This window comes from Acanthopagrus latus, chromosome 3 (genome assembly GCF_904848185.1).
Source record: "Acanthopagrus latus isolate v.2019 chromosome 3, fAcaLat1.1, whole genome shotgun sequence".
NCBI lineage: Eukaryota > Metazoa > Chordata > Actinopteri > Spariformes > Sparidae > Acanthopagrus > Acanthopagrus latus.
This window is the reverse complement of record NC_051041.1, coordinates 18,403,199-18,425,903: the sequence shown is the minus strand read 5'-3', so window position 1 is coordinate 18,425,903 and position 22,705 is coordinate 18,403,199. Positions and strand designations below refer to the sequence as shown.

At 45.9% G+C, this 22,705-nt stretch overlaps 1 protein-coding gene across 1 annotated transcript in view; it reads right to left on the bottom strand.

The window, feature by feature from the left end:
- The window catches only part of col8a2 (collagen, type VIII, alpha 2), a 46,953-nt gene extending 28,918 nt beyond the window's left edge, over positions 1-18,035 (bottom strand). The window contains exon 1 of the mRNA XM_037091646.1: positions 17,571-18,035. The gene's annotated coding sequence lies outside the window, so the exon portion shown is untranslated. The remainder of the gene's footprint in view (positions 1-17,570) is intronic.
- Between the last annotated feature and the right edge of the window lie 4,670 nt (positions 18,036-22,705).

The following is a 22,705-nucleotide window of genomic DNA, read 5'->3' as shown; positions in this document are numbered from 1 at the left end:
GAAAGGTCAGAGGGTCGAATCCCACGTCAGTCACTTTAAAGGAACGTGTTTGTTACCCTCAGTTGGTCTGCGTAGATTCTTTACCCTGTGCATGTTTTTAGAGATGTTTTGTATAAAGAGACATATCCTTCATATTTGTTGAGTCTCTGTAGGTCAAACTGAAACACTGTGGTCACATTTTTTGGCCTCAAGCGAGAGATGCGGCTTTTTATTAGTCATCATGATTCGAGGATGTCTGTCCCAAAAAACGATGTAAAACAGCATCTCCAATTTCCATTTATGGTACGTCGTCAGTGGTTTTACACTAATTGCGGCGAAGAATTTTAAAAGCAGGCTCACTGACATACCACCACTCCTTACAGCAGACACCCAGAAGACACACCAACATGGCCTACTGGCTACATTATGGTAGGTTTTTTTCACACAGTAAGCACTTTCCTCCTCTTCATTTTTCACATTCTAGGTTTTCCTCAATGACAGGGCTCGAGGATGCAAAAGAGGTTCCAGAAAGTCCGTACTAAGTGAGAGAAGTGGTGAAAGCATCGTCATCATTTGGTCCACCGTCAAGCCAGTGGCTCTGCGAGGCTGTGCACAAGGCACAGTGGTGCTTTAAGGAGCTGATGCTTATGTAAATTCATGACTGAGGTTAATTGAAGCTCCTGTTGGTAAGACAGTTGGATTTTGAGTCTCATTTCTGACTTCAAACACTTTTGGATGGCAGCCGACTCTACCTGTAATCCCAAAGTGTCAGTAGTACTATCTTACCTGCAGGAGCTTGAAGGAACATAATCAACCAAATCACAATGTTTTTTCTAAACCTTGTCACATAGTTTCCTTGACTGACAAAACTGTAAGCATACAACAAAGGTCCGGTACACACAGTCGTGTTGTTGGGCTGATGTGAACGCCAACAGATCTGCAAGTGTTCAGTCACAAAACACAGAATGGGACAAATTAAAGTTTTGACCAAATGAAAGCATCACCAAAGCTTTCACAATCCATCCTGAGGGGAACATGAATATGAATGTCATTAGGATACATTGTACATGTTTGTTTCAAGCTCTTTGTCAGTTCATGAAGCACATGTTGGGATATTTCTCTAAATAACTCTGACATGTTAGAGTAAAAGTCAGCAGATCGAGGCCTCATGAATGTCACAGCACACCATCCAATAGTTGATGAGACATTTCAGCGGTAGACCGACCGACTGACCAACGTTGGCAGCCATGTCGCTACCATGGCTGAAGGCAGACTGTCCAATAAAATGACATGTGAGCAAAGAGACCTCTTCAAAACAAGTCGAACTGCATGTGAGAAATATTTTACCCCGTTGGTAGATATTCAGAATAATAAAAAGCTTATGAATAGCATGCATACTTTGCACTGTAAAGACCCGGTCCCAGGCTTAACCGCGACAGCTCGGTCCCAAGATGTCCCGAGGAGACTTGAGAGCGTCATCATTTGTGATAACTGTTGCCATCGCTGACTTCAAAGAAAGACGAGGGGAGCAACGGGGGTAGTGTTCGCATCAGTGGAAAGCCTCAACCAATCCTTTAATACTAGCAGGACCATTTCCATACCACATTCTGGCTTCTTATCCTCACTGACCTCATAAAACCTTCTGTGAGCATTTCTCAGTTCTCGGGTTGAAAACAGAAAGCAGAAAAAAAGAAAAAACGTGTTTGTAGCTTGAGAGCCATGCATTTTTCAAAAAGCACTTTTAATCGGCTATAAAAAAAAAAGGTTTCAGGCACCCTGACGGCACATGTTGCCCAACGCATGAAACTGCTTTGAACTCTTCAGTTTAAATTAAAATATGCAGATGCTCAACAGAATATTGATGTTTGTTTGTTTCTTCCAAAGGGTGACAAAATGCTCACATCCAAATGAAACACACACACACACACACACACACACACGCTTAGAAAATCAAGTATGAATTCAAAGTTGAGCAGCTTGAAAACACTCTGTTTTTCTGCAGCACATGTGCCAGAGTGAGGAACAGGGATAGAGAAGGAGACGGGGTTCAGGCTGGAGTCTCTGCTAGAGCAATTATCTTGTTCCTCAAACCTGGCGTTTAATGGAAATCCTATGCGATAGCCAAACTACACGCCTGTCTTTAGGTATGAACCCTCGAACTGATCCACCTCACCCCTTTTCTCCCCCCTTTCTCTCTCATTCCACCAAATATTTTCATAGGACATCTGACTTCAGTGGCTCGCTATTAGTTCCACAGGTGTGGAGAGACAAACTCCATTAAAACACCCCGGGACATTCCACCGCTGCACTTGTCACGGGCCCAGTACATGTCATACTTTCTCCCCCCTCCTCCTCCTCCGTCTCACCACACAATCCATAATCTTAATGACTTTTCAATACCTGTCCATTCTGCCATTCCCCTGAATGTAATCAGTCACCAGATTTCAGAGTTATATCAATTTAATAGTCACACACTTGGGGTCTCTCTGTGTATCAGCATGTGTCTGCGTGTGAGTGTGTTTATTGCTACAGTAGCTGGAAATATGCAACCAGTCTTCTCGACCGCGAGCTGTTGTTGTTTTAAGCCTCTCAGAGGTCTCACTCCCACTCAAACTGGCACGGGATGCAAACTGCAACCAGATGGATGGCTTTTGCTATTGTTTTCCAGTTGAGCAACAACATGCTAGCGGGCGACGCAGAGTGGAGGGAGGAGGGCAGCAGCAGCAGCATCAACTCTGAAGTCTGTGCTCTGAGGGCACACAGTGGAAATGGATTGTATGTCTTCAGATGCAAACATCTTTCTCTCATATTTCCCCCTCCAAGTGTGATATTAAGCCGAAAAATCCCTCAAAGAGCATGTGTGATAGAAGGCCATCCAGCAGAGATATGATGGTCCACTCAGAGCCAAGGGAATGGCTGCCTGCAGCCCATAAACGACCCCGAAATGACTCACATCTCCGCGTATGTAAATTGCCCACAAAACCTCTCTTTCCTTTCAAATCACTCATCCGCTGCTGAGAAAGCATAACCCCGGGCCCCGTCTGACGCGTCTCTTTAGCGCGACTCTGTATGGTTTGGAAGCCGGCGTGTTTACTTAGGTTTTGGAGAGGTAGGAGTGAAAACCCCAACACTCGTTGTGTGTGTGCGTGTGTTTTTCCTTTTTACTACCAAAAACAAAACAAGACGGGAGACGTCGACTCGACGCTCCGACCACGACTTTACGTGTGTTGGAGGTGGAGGTGAGGCATGTGGAGGTAGGTGCGTGCGAATGACAACAGCTTAATGCATGTGGTGTAAATCAGAGGTAATGGCCACCTTCACAAATATTCTGAGGTCTGAACCTCAGAATATTTGTGAAAGTGGGGGTGCACATGTGCATATACTGTATATGGATTATGCAGATCTGTTTGAGGCTAAAAGTGGAAGCAGAGAATATATTTAGGTGATGGATAAAATGGTTTCTACAGGGTGCAAAGAACATGTATGTGGTCCACTGTATGCAGTGTCAGTGTAATAGAGTTTGGCTGCTTAAATGGTCACTCCACTCAAATTAAACAGGGGGTATTTTCTCACTTATGTGTGGTGGATTCTAGTCTAGATACCACCAGAGATGATGGATGGGGATTTGCGTGCTTCAGATGCTGACTCAGATAAAAGATGAGCTAGAAGACAATGGATAGAGACACTGAAATAAAAAAAGAGGACACAGCAGCGGCTATCCGACATCTCCATCGCCCTGCTCCATATCTGCACTCACTCAGCTATGCTAACACAGGCCTGGATCGCGCGGTATGAGAGAGCTGTGTTTAGACGACTTTTCACAGGCCCTCAGTTGAGAACAGTGCAAATAGACATAATGCCGAAATAACAGTCATCGGAATGCAACGCTGCATATGCGCTTGTTGGCCTTGGATGGAGATTTAAGGTCGTGAGGCAGACAGATAAACTGTCCCCCCCCCCTCGCTTTCCTGTTACATGTTGATCTGGACTGTCACGTTTTAAGAGCAGGATATCGTAGATATCCAGCGGATGAGATTAAACGTGCTCAGGTGATGTCTGACAGATAAACAGATTTGTGTTAGCTGAAGTGAAAGGTTGTAAAGTGCATCACAGGGTCAAACATGCCATGAAATGTCTCCTGGTGACGAGATGCTGATCTGGGCTCAGTATTTTTGGGGGCTGTGGACTCAAGCCTACAGAACATCACCTGTGGGAAATATCGCTCGACTTAACTGATCGCTGATAAGCCTGGCAGGTATATAAACCCCTCACACCTCCCTGCTATCACTGAATCACTTTCCCAGACCGGAGAGCTTGGCCTCCCTCTCACAGAGGCTGAATGACATGAAAAAGATTCAAAGTTCAGACTTGAAAACAAACATTGTCTGACTCACTTCTCCTGCATTTTCCTTTCTACTACCCCTCGGCCTGCCGGTGCCATAACTTTCTCTCCCCTAGTCTCCCCTGGACAACGTATTATAACGGCTGCAGTTTTTATTGGAATGACTTAAATGGCCCTTAAAATGCCGTTTGAATGATGGCCGCTGGTGTCTGTCCTCTGCGTGTGTGTGTGTTTATGTGGAAGTGTGTGCCGGCTCCAGACCCCGTTTCCATCAGTGATGCCAAATTTCTTTCACCCACCCGACCAGCCCTCCTCCTCCGCCTCCTCCCCACCCCCGAGCCCTCCACCCCCGCTTCTTGATGTTCACCACGTCTCCCACAGTGGTCACACTCATTTTTTGCTGGTGAGTGCCCCCCCCCTCTTTTTTTTGGCTCTTTATCCAGAGCGTGGGGAAAAAACACAATTGCCCTCTCACACTCATAAGGTAATGGCTACAATTTGCTTATCGCACAGGCGCAGATGTGAAAACAAATAGAGTCTAGACTGATAGTGGAGACAAAACCCTTCCATCTGGGTTTCCAAAAGCATTGTAAGTCAACAGGTCAGAGATGTTTTTTGTTCTAAGACACTTGGGGGGGGAGGCGGTCGAGCCCTGGCCACCCTTAATTTTCATATCTGTGGATCAGATCATTTTCTCAGCTAACAAAACGTCACCATCCATTGCTTTTTCTGTCTGTCTGTGACTCCCTGCATGCTCCCACACACTGCAGACACTTTGCGTTACTGTCTGTCTCCTCACTTGTTGCATAAAAATGCACTGAAAGTGATTACAGGCACATTCCAGACGCCCTCTGTGGAGTGAATGATGGACCGAGGGAGACACGATGCAGGGAGGACATAGGATGAAGTGCATGTGAGGTTACAAATGGGGCGTGACGGCTCCTCCCTGGAGCTTATAGAATATGTAGACACAGTTTCAGTGTCTGCGCAGAGAACAGGCCTCGTATGTGTTGTTCAGATGATTAACAAGAACAATTGCGCTGTCATCCCTTGACAATAGGCAGAAAAGACATGTAGGCAGTATCTGAGCTAAATGCCAAAGGACACAGCCGAAGAGGGAATCAAAATGTGCTAGACTGAACTGAGTCCACAGACAGAGCCGAGACTGTGAATATGCTGTTGTGTCTGGCTGGGCTTGAGAACTATTTGGACAATTTTGGACCCTGGCAGCATTACAACTAATGCTTTTCTTTCCCCCCCCTCCTCTCTGAATAATCGTATTGAGCACGGTGTAATGGGTAGGGACGAGGGCAGGCAGGAGGAGCGTCACATGGAGGAGATTTGCAGATTAATCGATGCGGACTCCACACCGTGCATTCCTCAACATTGTGCTCCCATTTGATATGTATCGCTGATCGAACTGGAAGGCAGCAGTGAGAAACTCCGCTGCTCGGCTTCTGTTTTGTGGAGTTTTGGTCTCCATAGTAGCACCACACAATAGTTCTTTAACAACCAGTGTATCTCAGCATGTACGTGTGATTTATAGTCTAAGAATTGCACTCTAATGGGACATCTGCAAAATGATGGCTCTCTTTCCAACCCTGTCACGAGCAAGAACGCGGATCTTGGACGGCAATGTTATTGACAGCATTTTTTTTTTTCAAGGTGTCACATTCAAGACATCTGGTTTTACTTATGGAAAATGACCTGTTGTTGACATGTGGGATGTTTTTCTAAACATTCAAACAACACAATCTAAAAATAGTGAAAACCTCTCTTCAAAATATTACTTTGGATGTGAAATTCCCCCATACATAGTTCTTGAGTAAAAAGTAATTAATTGTACTGAAACTGGCAGTAGACGACATCAGTCACACTAATTGCACAGTGAAATGGCAGCAGAAGAAATGACACCATCCACACTTGAACTGGTTCCCTATAAAACTCATCAATCTGCCACCAGGCTGGATTGTTCACAGACAGAAAGACATATTAGGGCAGATCAGCCATTTCATAAACAAAACAGGAAGATGCATCATTTTCCCTGGTTGGTATTCCCAGGTAAGAGAGGAACAACCAAGTAGTTTCTAGGTTAAATTTGGATTTTTACAGTCGACAGGTTGTTAGCAGTCGTCATGTTGCTAACGCTGTCTTTGCAAAAGCGGCACCAGTAACAGTAATACCTCAGTGTAACGCCAGGAGGGAGAGTCTGAAAAGATGTCTGCTTCCAGTTAAAGTATATTTACTGTATACTAGGGGTCGACCATCCCGATAGTCAGAAGTGTGATTTTTAGTTGTCATTTTATTGCCAAATTTACAATTTAAAAATGCACCACTTTGAGGCATCTGTAAAGACTACTTTTGTCAATAAATATTGCAGAGCAAAGGTGCAATATTTGCTTTGTAAATGTAGTAGAAACTAGAAGTATACTCAATAAAGCACATCAGTACCTCAGTACCATGTGCTTAAATTCAGTACTTGAGTAAAGGTACTTAGTTACATCACGATTGACCTCATCCCACGGACGTCTCTGCAGGTATATGAACCTTAAATGTCCACCAATATTTTCTGAGGTCTGGGTCTCAAGATTCAGTCGATCAGTTCGATGCTAGCATAGTTATTGCGTTCTCATTGCTGTGAAATCAAATGTCTCAAAGCCAGAGATTTGTCTTCCAAACCAGGAAGCACAATCGGACCACAGTAGTGCTGTGTTTCACAACGGGAGCATTGTCCGTCTGTGGGAAGAGCTCTGTGTTAAGACTATCTGGCTATCATCACTTTCTGCTCACTGGGAGAAGGCTTTCAACGAGCACAACTCGAGAGGAAACAGCAAGTTATTTGTGATCAACAGAATTGTGCATGGGAACAGAAAGAGACAGGAGACAGAGAGAAACGTCAGTGAACCTGGTTTTCGGATCACACATGTATACAGCCCACGAGGGAAAGGCCCTCAATTCATTAGGGCACTGTTAGTGTGTACTCTGCTGACTTGGAGGGGGTCTGCGTACATTCCCCACAAGTGTTGATGCAGTCTGGATTTGTCATTGTCTTCAAGTGAGAGTGGATGACTGTCTGTGCATTGCTTGTCTCAGCTAGGACAAAAAAAGAGACTGATTAAAAGTCATAATCAATGCATTCCCCATAATTCAACTCTTTTTACTCTCTCCGGCTGGTAGATGATCAGTGAATGGCTGATCTCTCTGTTGTAAACTCTGCAGTTCTCAAAGCTCTCTAGATGAACCAGATGACATCATGAGGGTTGTTCCCTTCACACCAAAGAAAATGTGTGAAGACAACTTCATGCAAGTGAGCAACAGCATGCAGCGCTACCAGAATTCATTGCACCACTTCTTACATAGACTATGAATTTAGAGACATCGTACCATTCTAGACACCAATGAGAGAACTGGGACTGAACCCAAAGATGCCCAAAGGGAACAGCAGGACCAAGGGAAATTTCTCTGTTGCTGTGTCAGTACAAGTGACCACTTTGACATTATATGTAGTCATGTGACCCATTGTTAAAGTATTGACTGCAGCATTACATTTCTTAATGCTACTAAAGCACTTTTGCAGAGGGACAGTTTTTGCAGTCTGCCTGCAAACAAGCCTCCAACTCAACTGTCTTTTCATTGTGTTTCTGCTCCCAACATGAGGTTTGAATCAGCCGGCTGTCATATTGCAGGGACACAGTATTCAGGACACTTCCTCTCACTGTAACAGTCTGACGGACATGTCTGCATCCTCATTTTCCCCTCCTCCGCCTACTTGTTAGCCCGCCCTCCTCCTCGCAGACTACAAGGGTCACAGAAACACCCCTGGTCCGTACGATGGAAGACAGTGACTGGACCAGAATGAATGGATCCTGTATTGCAGGACTAAATGAGGAATGACTGTGTTACTGAGTAAACTACAGAATATAAAGGCAGCACTGTTGGACTCAAATTTATCTTTTAAATCTTCAAAACTACCCAGATTTCTGCTTCCCTCCAGAGATTAACGGCGTAGAAAGTTTAGCTGATTGCAGGAGTTCTGGGGTATTACTGAGCTTGTTGCTCAACTTGAGGAATGGGCCGAGTGTTCCCGACAGGGTAAACAAACATTGGAGTAGTAAAGAGGTTGCGGCGAACTGAAGCAGAGTAATTCATGGAGGAATGATCTGTGTCTGGGAGCAAAACAGACGGCCCCTGCATGTTTCTGTTGACACTGGTTCAAATCCTCGGCCAGATCAAAGACGCCACATGGTTGCAACAAACTGAGCGCTCCTTAGACCAACCTTATTTTCTCTTTTCTGCTTCTTCTACCCTCAGATCCTTCCTCTGCTTTCACCTCTCCTCGCTTCTTTCCCGCAAATACCGCCCCTTCCACTTTCTCCTATCCCCGTTTTCATCATGTCCCACTTTCGATCTCTCTTTCTCTTCCAAACGGATCCATCGCCATCCCTCTCTCCTAACCCTTCCCGGAGTTTCCCATATCCCTATCACACTTTCACCACATGTCAGGAAGACTCGGGTTTGTGTGGTTTCTGCCCAGCTTTGGGAGAAGTCCAGCTCAGGCTCCGCTGGGCTGGTTGTCGGTTCGGCTTGCGGAGCAGACCGGGGCCCACTGTTAGGAAATGACCACTTCTCTGGTTCAAATTAACAATGAGACAACGCAACAGGGCTTTTTTTTTCTGCTGGCGGGAAGAGCAGGAAAAGTGGGGAGAGAGAGTATGTAGCCATCTGCAAGCCACATGAAAGCGAGCGGTAATTGATTCAAAGCCCTCTCTAATTAAGTATTTTGTTCATTGTCCAAAGAACATCCTCCCTGAAGTGGTTCTACTTCTGTCACATGCACCGTCCAAGCTGTCCCAGATTTGCATGGTTAGGTCGAAGACGTTCTGTTTCTGTCAGCTAATTCTGCAATCTATCATCTATTGAACATCCAGGTTTTTAAGTCAAGCCTTGTAAGTCCTTGAACCTTCTTCAGTTTTTAATAACACTGCTCACTTCTGTGTTGCTTTTATGCATCTACAGCTGCGTTCCTACAGTCGGCAGAAGCTCCCTGATCTCTCTAATCTTGTTCTTGCACATGGAGAAGGTGCCGCCCATATAGATGAATTAGTATGAACTGAATATTGGTTTTGATCAGCAGAAATATACTTTTTGTCATCACTGTACTTACTGAAATTAGAGATCTTACCGCACTCGCTCGCTTATGTTACCTCCTAAAATTCACATTGACAGACAAAAACCGAGCAAATGTGTGACGGAGCGGCTGTCAGCCAGTTAGCCTCCTGTTTGTTTATCTTAGCCTTCACTGGACGGCATCTCAAATGCGCTCCATGAAACTTTACTCCACTTGTATCCCTCCGAAAATTGTGAGGCAAAGCAATCACCCTTCCTGTCTTGTGAGCATGAAACACAATAATTCTTCCTTAGAAGCTTCTTTGAGCGCACAGGAACGCTGCCAGACTGCATTGCCTCTGCTGTCTAACTCCAGGAAGCATTACATATATTGCAGGGATAAACAGAAACAAGAGAACAGTATTTACACACACACACACACACACACACACACACACACACACACACGATGTAGAATGCGCTCGGTGCTCACAAAGCGTTTACCTCAAACGAGCTGGAATGAGCACAAAGTCGCTTTTTCATTTTATCGTTGCACTACTTTGCAGCTGATTACAGGAAATGATTAGGACAAAACCTTGAAGGACTGACTGTGTTGTACGCTGCATAATGCCCCTGAGCGTTGCATTATGAAACACATGTTGCTCAATGGGCTCAAAGTCTGTACAGAAAGGATTAAGTCTCAAAGCCAAGGCCATTTAAACAAAGTCTGAGGGAGCCAGCAGCACCCTGCATCGAACGATCATGGGATACCGTAATGGCTCTGGAAAAGTTTGTGTTTTGTGTTTGATTCGTTTTGAGATTTGCTATCTTTCCATGGGATTGGAGCCATGGTAAATACATATCGACGAACAAGTAGATTGCAACTTAACAAAAGAAGAAAAAAAAATCAAACAAGTCAAACCCCCGGGGTGGTCCGCTGCAGGGGGATAAGTCCTCCTAAATCCATCTCTTTGAGGACCACTGTGCGCCAAGCTAAATGTTATGTGTTGATCTGGGCAGAAAGTGGCAACTGTGCCAGTTTGCTTGAGGCTGGAAGACGAAGGGCTCACACATGTTTGTGGCCATGTGGTGGGCACCTGTAGTCACCTGCTGCTGAAAGACCGCAGAGTGATTTATGTATGAAAGGACATCAGAAACACTGACAGTCTGAAGTGTTTTTCATCTCACATCATGCGCAGCAGCATTTCCATTACAAAACCAAATCCTTCTGTGACATGAAAGCTACTGGCATCACATTGTTGGTTTCATGACCTCCTGCTGTTAACTTTTAGAAGCCGAAGTGGTAAGAACTTCCAACTCGTCAAACACTGACTCTCTGGGACAGTGGCCGACTCAGAAGACAATCCCAACACATCAGTTTTTGACGAGTTGGTAATGAGAGCCAAAAATCAACTTTCTGACAACTTCAGACTTTTAAAGCAAAAATCTTGGATCAGGTTCTACGGACTGCATCACATTACCGTACGACACTGATATTTCTACATCTACTGTGGATCGCATTGTAGATCACATGATTCATATATGGAATAGGTTGTTTATAGGGATTATCATATCTCTAGGCAGCATTTTAGCATCTTTCAGCACCTTTGTTTTGGTTTATTGGGCTCACAACTTTACTGGATCACTCTCGCACCTCTCCTTTGTATTTTCTTGACTTTTTGAGCTGCTTTTAGCAACACTGCTATCATCAAGGCACAGTTGGATGCCACCTACACACTCAGTTCACCCTCTGGCCACAGGTTTCCCTCAGGAGTTGGTGGAGACCAAAACAGAGGAAAAAAGGAAAGTGAATGTTGGCAAATCTAAAGTGTAGAGTTTGCACAGACAACCAGATGCATTGTGGAAGTACTCATTCATATACTTGTGTTTATGCTACGTGTATTACTGGAGGATACCACTTTATGGTACACGTTCACTTATTGTCTTGTTGTTGCCCCTGGTTACTGACCACTGACCCTGTCACACAATACTTGCCAAACGCTGCCACTGACATTCATCTGCTATTTGAATCAGACTTATAGCATCAATTTCTGAGGATGTGCACACCGATATGCAAGGCAGCCATCACGCATACACACGTGTGTAGATGGTCTTACATTCACCAGGTGGCCAGAGATACAAAAGGATTTGTGTTCATTATTGTTCTGTTTACTAGATGTGCAATGCAAATGTGTGCTAATCACGACATGATGGATCTGAAGCCCCCCAGTGGCCACAAAATCAATCAATACACCATTAATGTTTACACTTTAAATTCTGTTGCAGTTATTTTTATACTGACAATTCCTGGCACCATGCAATTAGCATAATAATTAAAATGTGTGGGGTTTTTTTGGTTTGGTCTTCGGTTTTGTTTCTTGCTACTTTTTTGCAAAATACTTGCTTTCTTGGCCAGAGTTAGATGAGAAAATTGATAACCTATTCATGTTTGTCTGCTACAAATGAAGCTATCTTGTGCTAAGCTAAACAGATCAGCAGAGGGAACAGGTGTAGTCTGGATCCACCAAGAAGCACCTCTAAACCGCACAAATTAACCAACATATAGTTGTTGTTTAATGAGTTTAAATGTGTGTAAAGAAACACACATCTTGTGGTTTTATGTTCTGGACTGTTACTTATTTCTTAGTGCAACTCAGAGGTTCAGGGACTTGTACACATCGTCTCGTCCAACCTTGGTAAGAGAGCACAAGGGTATCTCTCAAAATATTCCTTTAACAGCTGCGAGTGTAACTATGAGACACGGTGTATCAAACTGGCTGATATATTGTAGATATTAGGTCGCTGTCTGCTACTGACGATCTGGCTGGGGAGGGGGGAGCATATGCTACGATACATGTGTCACTTAGTAAGCATCCATTTCCTATTCCAGAGAGTCTGGCTCTCTGTGAAATAAAATGCTTTTTATTATCCTGCTCCGGGGGAACCATAACACCACAATAACCCCAGTCTCTTTCTCTTTTTACGAACACCTACGCACACGTCTAAATCAAGCTCAGACTGAACAATAACAAAGTCTGGAGCTTTTCGAATGGTCTCCGAAGAGCTGTTTCCAATCCCTTACTCAATATTGACCCGCCAGAGAGAGATATATCCATCCTGCATCTGAAGTGAAATAATAAAAATAAACAGTTGGCTTGGGAGGCACGTCTGTAACAAGATGAAAAGAGGGATAATGGGAGTTTTATATTGAGGAGCTGACCCCTGTTAGGATCTGGCCCAACGTCCTGCTTTTGGAAGCCCCGATCTAAGTTTTGGCCAGACGGTGAACTGAGGGGCAATGAATGAGGTGGCAGAGTCAAATGAACCTATCCACATGTACTGTACACACACACTCATTTGAACAGTTACCTGAACCAACAAACACCAAACAATCTTCATTTGGCTTTTTACGGGGAGATCACACACGTCTTCCGGAGACACGGGGAAACTCTCGTTTCCCTGCCGAACCTGGAAAAACTCGAGCTTCGGCGGCAGAGTACGTAACATCACATCCCATTAACTAGGAACAGCACTGTTGCTGGATGAGCACCGCTGTTTGTTCCTGTTGGATTATCTTTGAAAACACTTCCATGTCCCAAAGAACTTCAGCACAGCATTGGAAAAATATAGATCTGACTCCAGGAAGCATTGCTCAATACGTGTTTTGTCCGCGTCTTGGGTTACCGCGCCTTGTTCAGGCCTCAACTGACTATAAGCAATGTCTGACGTTGGAGAACAAGGTTGCTTTACCACAGGGGTTTTAAGTTTGAGCCCTGTAAAGAGTTGGGGGTGATTCAAGAGGATTTGTCTACACCAGAAAAAAAAAAAAAAAAAGAAAAGAAAAGAAATTATGGAAAGGATGGAAAGATAGCTGGGACAGAGTCAAGAAGAACGGGGAATGTAAAAAGCGGAAAAAGTGGCAACGCAGCGGTGAAAGTCACTTCCTCCTGATCGTGTCCCCGAAGTGTGCCTGCGATAAGTTCCCTCCGAGAGCCGAAGAGGGCATCTCGTCAAGTCCCTGTGAGCTCGGAGGCCCTGCTAAGACTGAGCCACTGCTGACAGAGTCAATGGGAGGCGGAGGAAAAATAACAAGGGGCGTCTGCCAAAGCCTCCCCACCGCTCTCTCTTTTCTCTGTCGTCCTGCTGCTGCCAGCCCAGTGGAAAAACTCCCTCCGGTCCAGGCACAGCTATGAGACAACGCAAGAGCAAGTGGGAGACGGATAAACACAGACGGACAAACGAATTAGAGAGTGACAGAGAGGGAAAAATAAACAGGTTGAGCTGCCAAAATCTGGGTACAGATAAAACAGGATTAGCATAATAGAGAACTCTCTACTGTCGGTTGCATTCCTCCGCCTCCTTGTGTTTCGAGCCAGTGCAACATCCTTCAATACGATTAATAATGCGCTGCTCCGACCGCTCTGGAGGGCCGTATGTTTGTGCAGATTCACTATCTGCCATACAGCCTGCTGACTTCCACATATATCAGCTGCGCGTTTAGGCCAAGACGGCGACCGGCTGATGTGCAAACAAGCTCCGAAAGGCATAAACACACGAGAAGAGAGGAAGTGAAGGGAGAAGAGATGCAAATCTTCATGCGTTTGCGCACGGAATTATGCTTCCGTCTGTCTTTTTCTTCTCTCCCCCTTTTTAGCTGCAAAACAAATCCAGCCTATTAATCTTGGATGTTATGCTCCAAGCTCTGATTAAGACCAGGGCCTGTATTCTGTTTCCACCGTCCTCCGCTGCAATTATTCATTCATATTATCAGCGGCACCAGTTAGCATGTACAGTTTGTGTGATTGTGTGTGTGTGTGTGTGTGTGTGTGTGTGTGTGTGTGTGTGGCTGTAATTGCAGACATGGTCATCCGGCTGAAAAGCACTTTAAGAAAACACAGTCTTTGTTGTTGAAGCCATTAAAGTAGAGGCCTGTTTTCACACTCTTTCCTCCTGAAGTACCTATGAAACAAAAGGCACAGATGGGGAAACGTTGTGTGTGTGTGTGTGTGTGTGTGTGTGTGTGTGTGTGTGTGTGTGTTTTCTGAAGGTGTTTGGGTTCCAGGGAAGTAAAAGGAATGAGTGGGCGTTGACTTTTCCTTGAGAATGAGTGGCATTCTCCTTCATTTCCTGCCACTGCGGCCTAAGACTGAGAGCAACAGAAGCACATGTGCACTCTTAATACACACTCATGTGCACACACACACACACACATGCACACATGCATAAGCAACACACAAACGTGCACTAATGGGCTATTAGGGGAGTGAAAAGCATACGAATATCACGCACATGCGAGTGACACGTGACAGATTTCTGAGAACATTTTGAGAGTTAATTCTTGAAGAAGATCACGGAGAAACGAGGACTGTCTTAAAAAAAAGATGATGCCTTGCATTAACGATGATCGAGGAGTAGAAGAAAAAGAATTCTCCTTGACTGTCTCCAGCGTTGTGAGATAATTTAGTGCAGAATTAGAAAATACAGCCAGAGGTTTTCTGTCCTCCGTGTTAGTGTGTGTGCGACAGTGAGCTGACCTGCCTGGTGTTCTGCCCCCTTGTGGCAACAAAGTGAAGACTATTTTACAAGCCAAGTAAAGGTGAGAAACAAGCATCAAGGTAGCTACTGAAACTTCTATTATAATCCTTTTTCCCCCCATTTTAAACATGGTCTATGTTGTTTTAGTGAAGCCATTTAGTTAAGACAGCCAGATCTCTGTAAAGGACAACACAGTTTCATACTGTTTTACTTCTGTGGACCTTATCATCCTCTGAGAACATCTTGTTTACTCAGCTATTGTTGCTACCTCATTAATATTGTTAATATACACCACACTGCACCCCTGATGAAGGTCGGCACACACTCTACTTGTGTCTCTGTGATGAAGCAGGAGTGACAGTTCTCTGAGAGAAGACTGATCTGAGAGTCGGGAGTAAAGTCTGTAAAGTTTCTTACACCTGAGGCTCCTTTCCACTCTCTCTAATGAGGATGAAACCTCGCCAGAACTCTTACGGATCAGCAGAAAAAGTCCTCTTCTCACCTTGACATCAGAGCTCAAAGATTTTCAGACTCTTTAAGGAGTCCCAACTTCAACATGTTCTGGCCTATAAAGTAACTGCAGTGGGGCGTGAGAGTCTCGGCGCTATATGAGCAGGCGGTTTGGCAAACGGACAGCGCGAATGTGTTCATCTGTTTGAAACGTGTGTGTGTCTGTGTGTGTGTGTGTGTGTGTGTGTGTGTGTGTGAGGAGGAGGGTTGAATCCATGAAGGTGTTTGTTTTGCACAGGCGCATAAAGTCTGCCGTGTGTGCCGCTGTGCGTTCAGCGTGACTGTTGTTTGTGTATGGTCGGTCACGCTCAGACACTTTGTATCAAAAGCCTGAACTGGCAGCTGGTTGGAGGCTGTAAGTTGTGGCTGAATAATGCACCGCGCACACAAACACACTCGACTTGCTCGTAACCGCCAGTGGCAAAGTGAGAGGAGCCCAGTCCGTGGCCATGGTTACAGCACAATGTGTCGCCGGAGTGCCAAGCAGGAAGTTACATGCCAAGGAAAAGGCCAGCAATGTCGGTAAAAGCAGAGAGGGGCGTAAATCTCCTGACCTATAGGTACTTTAATAGAAACCAAGAGACGGACTGGAAAACAGTAAATCTATATGAGAGGCCCTGAACTTTATGAGCAAATAGGACTTTGAACAGTAAAGCAGACGCTGCTGCGCACCAGCAGCCCTCCTGTTGTACCTCGGTGCCAGGAGGGAGAGTTCACGCTTAACTGTGCATCCATTCACCCACTCCTCCCGATAAAGATTGTGTAACACACCCCGACGCTCACACAGATTCACCTAGGAGCATGCATGTGTGGCTGCACGTGCACCAGCACGCACACACGCAGGTACATATCCAGTTTTTGTTGCCGTAAGCCAGTGAAGTCGAGGGATGCTGCCAAATGTTTTTGGTTTTCAGAACTCCAGCCCCACTGTCTTTTCCAGACTCTCTCTCCCCCCTCCCCTCTCTTTCTCTCACTCCTCACCTCTCCCTCTCTCTCTCTCTCTCTCTCTCTCTCTGTGTCTCCCTCCTTCCTCTGAGAAGAAAGCCTGCTGCTGGTGCGCTGAAACACATGTGAACAAAAAATGTATCTCCTCTGCGAAGCATGCATTTTGGAATCTTCTCTTTTGTTTTTCTAAGCCCCACTAATGCACTCCTCTCTGTCTCTTTTTTTTTTTTTTTTTTTACTCCCCCTTTTTCATTTGTTGCTCATCTCTCTCTGTCTCTCTGTTGGTTCGTCATGCGGGATACCTGAGGACTCAGAGTCATGGCTATTTCTCCTCTTTCTCTTTCGCGATGGAGGGATGTCGTTACAATGGAATGCGGCGTCGCTTGCCAGCGGCGTCACAGTGGATGGACAGAGTGAAGCAACAGGGGGATGAAGAGAGAGAAAAGAAGGCAGAAAAATGATAGCACCATGTGTCCGTCTGCAGTATTCCTTCACTGTGGTACTTTCCAAACACATTTTGAGCTTTCAGTGAGCTCAAAACATACCAAACGAGTTGCAGTTCATGCCAACAGGAGATGGGAGATGATTAACTTCACATATACAAGGAGGATGATAATCACAATTGAGCCAAACCTACTGTACATATCCACTGCCCCACCCCTGTGCACACTCTGAATACACACCACGCCCACCTCAACATCATCAGCCAAAGATACAGATGTGTTCAGGTACGGATGCATCAACAATGTCTGAAATTTCACATACACAGAGCTGAATTCATCAGGGCAAAAACAAAGAAATTCTTGCTGTGGCTACAGAGAAAGTCAGGACCCCCCCTGAGTCCTAATAATAAGTAATAATACTGTAATATTGTCCTTTACCCTGGCCTGGAGCTCGGTGAACAAACTGTACCATTTCTTTTTAATCTGTGCACTAGCTTAGGACTGAGGAGAATTATGCAGGTCCCATGACTAAGATATTGCACCGTCTGTTTTTTATTTTTACCTTCCCTCCGTTCCTGTACTCTCCCCTCTGTTTCTCTTGGCCTCGGCCACATGTGCAGCCACATGGGATAAAAGTGAAAAGGGATGACAAGACGGGAGAGGAGGATGCTACCAGAGCCAGGGGAAGGTGAGGGCAGGTAGGGTCTTACCTTTCTCTCCTCAGAGCGTTGAGGGGCAGGGAGTGTGGGGGCTGCGCTGGGTAAGGAGCAGCGATAGGTAGGTGTGAGCGTCAGGTGGGTCTCTCTTCTACCTCCCTCCTTGCTTGCTTCAGCCACGCGTGTCTCCCATGGGATGTGATGGCATCAGATAGTCAACGAACATGCAGGCAAAAAAAAAAAAAAGAGATAGAGAGAGAGGAGCAGCGTTCTCCTGAGCAAAAAGAGCTGGCACCCTCAACTGGTCCAGAGCTGGAGGAAGAAAAAAAAAAAAAGATATTTTCAACCGCAGGTGGAGAAAATTGTCTAACTTTTATTATTCTGCATCCAGCAAAAGTCCATCCATGTGCTTTTTTGGCAGGAAAGCGAGCGAGATGAAAGAGCGAGAGTGAAAAATCCTCTCTGTGCCGTCTTCAAGCTGTCCAGACGCAGGTCTGAGGAGCACCTTTCCAATCTGTGTGCTCTTGCTCTCCAGGGTGGAAAGTAGGAGGGAAGGAGCGAGGGAGCAGGACAGAGAGAGGGAGAGAGAGGGAGTAACAGTGGAGTGAGACTCAGTCAGTCAGTCAAGTCAGTCAGGCAGTCAAGGCAGGCAGCAAAAGGCAGTGTATATTGAGCTAAAGGCTGTGGTGTCCAGGCAGGCTGAGCTCTCACTCCCAGGACTTATAACCAGGGGCTGTGCACCTCGCTGCTCCAATCTCCCTGGCTCACTCGGCGATCCCTCTCCCACTGGCTTATTTTGGGAAAAGACAGACAGGATTGTTCATTGGGTTAAACCCCTTCATACAAAAAGCAAGTGTCTGTGGCTGGCTGCGCTGAGGAAGGAGGGGAGTGAGCAGGATGGGGTGGGGTAGTGGCCGCGTATGGAGGGGTGGGGTAGGATGAAGAGGAGGGAAGGGAACGAAAAAGGAGGACGAGGAGAAGGGAATTCGGAGGCGTCTCTTGCTCATGTTCTGCCTCCAAACTTACCCTCCAAGGAATCACTCTACTCAAGCCTTAACCCTAACCCGTGCCCTGACATGATCACAGACACAGATCAAGCATAACCTGCAGTCACTCTCATGAAATCCCCCCAAAATCCTAATCATGAAGTTGGAGGCATCTCTTGCTCAAGTTCTGCCTCCCAGATCATGTCACCCTTTATCCTACCGCTACCTGAACCCTGACCACTACCTGATCAGAAACACAATTCAAGCTCAACCTGTAGATGTTGTCATGAATTACCCCAGAGATTTTAATCATGAAGGCTCCCACGACAGCTCTCCACTTGTAGCTCCAATGGCCAATTAATAACCTCCACGCATGACACAACACTGGATAAGTGTAAGACATAACTGGGCATTGTGTAGGCAGCTAAAACCTGCTGTCGTTTTGTGTATAATCGTTACATGATAGCACTCTCTCGGGGTTAATCACCAAAGCACAGCAGTAAATGACATCAGGTCACATTTCGCCACTACAGCCTGGCTATTCATCGCAACAAGATGTTTTACAGGTATCACATAGACCTTACATTTAAAGCATGCCAAGCATTAGCTGGGAGGATGCATAAATTCTCATCAACAGGGGTAATTGGAAATCATGCTCTGGATGTTAGCTAACAACCTGGATGAACTACAGTCGCTCCTTATCGGAGCAGAGTTTTTACTAAAGCCAGCACAGGCTTAGCATTCAGTGTTTAATTGGCACTGTGTTAGCTGGCCCTGTGCTGCGGTAGTGGACCTTGAAGAGAAAGCCGCTCCGCGATTGGACGGATCCAGAGGGAAGCTGGCCTAGCCTTTTCCTGAAAGACCCACTGGGACCGAGCCATTGGCTGAGCTGGAGATCAGATAGAGACTGAGTGAGGCAGAAGGCTGCGTCCAAGTTTTCGGTGGTTTTTATTCATCATCACATTGGGTCGGTTTTATTAAGAGGCCTGTCGGTGCACCAGCGTCCGCTGATTCATGACTTCAATCGCTGTTTAAATTCCAGCTCGTTATCAAGAACTGGCAGTCCCGCTGCACGTCTCTCATTCATGTTTTCGCTCTTGGAGTAATAAATGTCCCCAGACTGTGTAATCTCCCAACCATTAGACTCAAAGTCAGCCGTCGCTTGCATGATAACTATAGGTTATGTCTCAAAGAGGGCATATTTGGATAATCTTTGTTATATGAAATGAGTCTTTATAGCAGCATTTACAGCACAGATGTGGCTTTAAGAGTTTTTTTTTAACTCCTTTTTGGGCAAATTCCATCAATATCAAGCTAGTAAAATGATTAAACGTGGGCGCAGCTGGAAAATCAACGTAAATTCTTTCTATTCACAGACATCTGTACTGTATCTGATGGAAGGTCATAAACAGGCCAGTTGTCGATTGTGCCGTCGGAGTCACAAGAATTTCTGTGTCGCGACTGCAGCCGGCTAAATTGAATAATCACCAAAAAATAAGCAATGGGCGTCACGTCTGTGAAAGAGAGCATGGTGCAGTGGAAGCCGACTGAATGGCTCTCTGAAACATGGAAAGGGTGGAGTGACCAGATGCCCAACAATGATGTCATCAATAGGACTCCTGTGTGGCACTCAGGCCTGCCATTCATTCATTCATTCATTCATTCATCCATCCATCCATCCACCCCCCCCCCCCACCCGGGTGTGTATTGTTGATCACACCCTACCACAAGAGCAAGAGCGTTCTGTAGCTCGACGAGGCCGAAAATTGGTCAGCAGAGGCTGGCGGCCATGCTACAGTTGCACTGAAGAATTCTGCCTGCGGCTTCTCAGAGATCTCACACAACACATTAACTCTCACTCATACGCTTTTGGTCAGCACACACCCCTCGCTTGAAAAATCCCCCAAACCCTTCACTTCTTCTTCTTCTTCTTCCTCCTCCTCTACGTCTTCTTCCTCAGCACTCCGGTACACAGGTCCCCTCCCACTCGCTTGCTTTTACAAGGTGAAACATTCCCGAGAAGAGGGGAAAAACACCTGGTCGTCATGAGCTTCTCTTTTTTCACTCCACTTTTCCCCCTTGCTCCATTCCATTAGTAAGAGCAAAAACAAACACCGGCCGTTGGTGAACTCACTGGAAAACCGTCGCATTGCATCACACGAGACCCACTTCGCCCCTTGATGTTCGTTAAAAGGCACCAAAAATAAGCCGTGAAGGGCGAGCTGGCGTCACCGATACACTCCACCCTTCACCACACCCAGCGCCGCCAAACATAGACCCACTATGTGTTAACGTATGGGGGTCTGTTCTCCTCAAAGGTGGTGTGTTTAGGGTGGGGTGAGCTTGTTTGGGAGCATGTATGTTCCTTGAGTGGCCTGTGTGAATAGTCGGAGTGTGTTGGAGGGTGGAGTTGTTTGTGTTTGTGAGCTCGATTGGGATTAACTTTTGGGCTGTAATGTTACTGTGTTTACTCGAGTCTCTGAGTGAAGTATTGTGTGGCAATAATCGAGTCGATAACATAAGCTAATATGGTTTTGACAGTGTTTAATCTCATTAGTCAGATGCACAAGAACCCTCCTTTTAATGCGGCACTGAAGGTCTACACCTACACCTAATGCACTTTCCCTCAGTTAAGCCCCTCTTATTCAAACAAGGCGTCAATATCGAGTAACAAAGGTCAGAGTTGAAGGTTCACGCGAGGACAGCGGAGGACAGGTGTTCTTCTCTTCCATCTCCTCCGCTTTTATACTCCCTCTTTTCTCCGCTATCAGCCTGTCTTTCCCCCCCGGGCGACAATTCAAAAAGGCCGTTTTCTTTCAGGTGATGTGGTCCACCTTTGTCTGTTCTAACCTTACAAAGGAATGCTTGGCATTCACCAGGCTGTGCCTACATGGAGCCGCTAAGGAGGGCAAAAAAAAAGGTGGTGAGGGAAGACGGGAAAGGGAAAGTGAACTTAGAGAGATAAATAGTTGAGGAAAAGAGAGCGAGAAAGGGGAAGTATGTCAGAGAAATGGAGAGAGAAAAGCAGGCAGAGAAGAGGAAGGAATGGAAAGTGACTGTGAAAAGGGAGAGGGGAGTTTTGGTCTTTTCACACACTGTGGCTAAAACTTGAGGCCTCTGAAATTGATATAAATTTCAACAGGGAAATTCCTCCGAGATGGGCTTGGGGCTCTGCCACGGCCCTCGGCTGGCACAGGGGTGGAGAGCGTGGGCGGGAAGGGTGATGGGAGGGCATTTGAGGGGAGTCGGACAGATGGAGGGATGGTCGGGTAGATGGAGCAGGTAGGAGGAGGAGGAGATGTTTTTGGCCGGGCTCCCCCTGGCCAACCTGACGCATATTGTTGCCGAGCTCAGTTTCCCCCCAGGTAATCATTTGACACTGATAAAAGGGGGAAAGGGGGGACAGCGGAGAGAAAAAGGATGGCAGTGTTTCCACCCTGGGAAAAAGCTCTCCGGAGAGATGAGAAGGACAGCCGGGGTAATTCTTCCGTCTGTTGGACCGGGTCGAGAGAGAGAGACTGGGGGAAAACAGAGTGAACGAAGATTAAAAGGAGTATGGTGCTGCGTTTCGAAAAAGGTGTTCATAGATAAATGAAATCACTCCACTTTGTTCACAAACACGCAGCACATGCGCACATGATTGAAGACAGGGGAAGGAGGGTGCACATTTTTTAAGTGTTTCCACAGTAACTAGTCCACCTCCTTTATTGCAGCGGCACATGCACATGCAAGATGCTGCAGCGGCGTGTGCAAATAGGAGAGTGGCGACTGAATGGTATTTTACTGCTTCTGTATTTGTGGCAGGTTATTTTGACCCTGGGTGGTCTCCGCTGAAAGACTTCTAGGGTCATTAATCATCAGTCGGGAATCAGATGTCAGGTGTGTGTGTGTGTGTGTGTGAGAGAGAGAGAGAGAGAAAGAAAGGAGGGTTGGTCGGTAACCGAAGAGGGAGCAAGTACTGTACTCTGCTGTATGGAAGAAACAGTAAAATGTGCAAGTGTGTGTGAGCGTGTTTGAGGTTAGCCTTGCGTACCAGTGGATATCCTAATCAGCTGAGCTGGTGGTGGGATGAAAGAATGTGAAGATTATTGCCTGGTAATTGTTTCCAGAGTGCAACAGTGCTGCTATATCTCAAACAGAGGAACTTTCACTGCAGTGTGTGTGTGTTTGTGTGTGTGTGTGTGTGTGTGTGTGTGTGTGTGT